The sequence below is a fragment of the Triticum aestivum genome, chromosome 1B (assembly GCF_018294505.1).
Source record: "Triticum aestivum cultivar Chinese Spring chromosome 1B, IWGSC CS RefSeq v2.1, whole genome shotgun sequence".
In the NCBI taxonomy this organism is placed as follows: Eukaryota; Viridiplantae; Streptophyta; class Magnoliopsida; order Poales; family Poaceae; genus Triticum; species Triticum aestivum.
The window spans coordinates 643,649,820-643,652,498 of NC_057795.1; positions in this window are offsets into that span (position 1 = coordinate 643,649,820).

Consider the following 2,679-nt stretch of genomic DNA (forward strand, 5'->3'; position numbering starts at 1 on the left):
AGAATTAATTCATTTGGAGCTGTATTTAAAAAGATACAGCCGGTCAAAGTTTGGTCAAAATCTGATATTTAAAAATAAAAACAGAAAGAAAACGTTTCGTAATAGACACGTACACATCGAAGGCGTAATTTGGGAATACGCTTCCACTTATCCAGCGTGGCTACGCCTGAGTCACTGACAGTGGGCCCGCCTGGCCCACTGGTCAGGTTTGACTGGTCTTCCTCCCTCTTTCTTCCTCGGGCCGGGCAGAGGCGGGGACTCCGGCGATCGTTGCCGGCGAACGGCGGCTCCTCGTGGGCTCCAGATGGTCGGGATGGAACCGCAAGGCCGGGGCGGTCCTTCCGGTGGTCGCTTTGCTCTCTGGGGTGGTCGGGGCTTCCGGCGGTGAGCTCTGCGGCGGACGGTGGTCATCGGAGAAAGTGATTTTGAGGCAGCAGTGGCTTTCAACCAAAATCGAGTAGGGGGGCGCGCTCACGGGAGGAAGGGAATGTTCCTGGTGGAGAGAATGGAGAGGGGGAAGCCTTGGTGGCGCTGGACTGGGCGGGTCAGTGGCGGCGGCTGGAGTTGCCGGAGAGGAAGGAGACGACCCCTTTCCCTACGATTGACGGCTAGGGGGCACGGGTGGGACGGTGTGAGGCTGCCTGCGTGCGGGTTTGAACTCAGGGCCTCTTATATAGGCGATGGAGGTCGGTTTGCGGCGGTCGGGGATAAGCTTGCCGGTGAACCGCCCTGTTGTAGCTAGGGCGACGTGGCTGCGACGCGCTAGTGGACACGATTGCGGATGAGTACGCACTGTTCTAGGAGGCAGGTGGCAAGCGTTGGCGGCTTGGGCGGCGCTGCCACGGCCGGGCCTGCAAGCGGCATCAGCTAGCCGCCACGGTCATCCTGACGGCAGCATTGTGGGGTGCCAGGTTGGTCGGGGAGGTGTGGAGATGCAAGGGGACACGGCGTGCTGGCTGGGGCCGGTCACGGGCCGGATTTGGGTGCGGGGTGCGGGCGCACGGGTGCCAAACGCACGCTCTGGGCGCGCCCAAAGCACGCCCGGGACTTGCTCGATGAAATGCCAAGGCATCCTAGGGGTTGCGGTTGAAGCTGGCAATTAACAGGACTAGTCTTGGTTTAGCAAGGGGACTGAGGGGCATGATGGATTGGTCAGGGGCTTAAGTTCACCATGCAAACCTGAATTCATGCCAAAACTGGCTGTGCACTCAGGGTGTTTGACAAAATGCCAAAATCACCTAGGTAGTTCTTGGAGTGGCCAAATTCTCCAGATTAGTGTCTCTATGGATGTAAAAGAGAGTGGTGAAGTTAGTTTGCAAGAAGGAGAAACTTGCTAGTGCAAGTTTTGCAAAACTACACTTCTGGACAGGAAGTAAATGGCATTATTACAAGGGCCAAAAGTGTTCCAAAGAGATCATGCTCCTAGACTTAGGGGTTTTGCAGGGTTGACTACAAGCATGAGAAAGCACAAAGTCACTAGAGCAAGAAAGAATGGGGTTGCAGTAGAAAGCACAGGTCAGGTCCAGAATGAAAATGATGCTGATACACTCAAAAATTTCAAACAACAACCCTGGGTTTTTGCATAAAGTGGAATCATATGCTGCTACTGACATCCCATAATTTTGGTGGAGGCTCTAGGGATTTATTTAAATGGGTTGCAGTGCAAAACTGTCCCCCGGACCAGAGAAGAAAAACAGGCACAAAACTCCTAATATGCAATGAAATAGATATATAATTGCACAGAAATGATTTAGAGACCTCACATGATGTCTCCAAATTTTGGTTGAATTTTTAGCTAAGTTTATCAACTGGTTGAAGTAGAAAAAGAGCTCCAAAACTCAAACAAGTCATTTTAATGATTAAAGCTCAGGGTGAAATAATTTAATAAATAAATCTACTGATTTAGAAATTGTTTTAGTGAGATGGCATAGAAGTCCAAAAAATTTGGAAAGCTCCAGTTGGGAAAGTTGAAACTCATTAACATAAAAAGAAGAGTTTTCTTTCTAAAATCCACAAAAAGGTCCAGAGTGTAAAAATTTAAAAATCCTTGCAAGATTTTAATATCAAAATTTGGTTAAATTTTTGGGGTGTTACAATTTGTGGCACTGCCGTTTGGGTCATATCGGTGTAAAGCGCATGAAGAAACTCCATAAAAATGGACTTTTGGAATCACTTGATTATGAATCATTTGATGCTTGCGAACCGTGCCTTATGGGCAAGATGACTAAAACTCCGTTCTCCGGAACAATGGAACGAGCTACTGACTTATTGGAAATAATACATACAGATGTATGCGATCCAATGAGTGTTGATGCTCGTGGCAAGTATCATTATTTTCTGACCTTCATAGATGATTTGAGTACATATGGGTATATCTACTTAATGAAACACAAGTCTGAAACATTTGAAAAGTTCAAAGAATTTCAGAGTGAAGTGGAGAATCATCATAACAAGAAAAAGAAAGTTTCTATGATCTGATCGTGGAGGAGAATATTTGAGTTACGAGTTTGGCCTTCATATAAAACAATGTGGAATAGTTTCACAGCTCACGCCACATGGAACACCACAGCGTAATGGTGTGTCCGAACGTCATAACCGCACTTTATTGGATATGGTGCGATCTATGATGTATCTTACTGATTTACCACTATCGTTTTGGGGTTATGCATTAGAGACAGT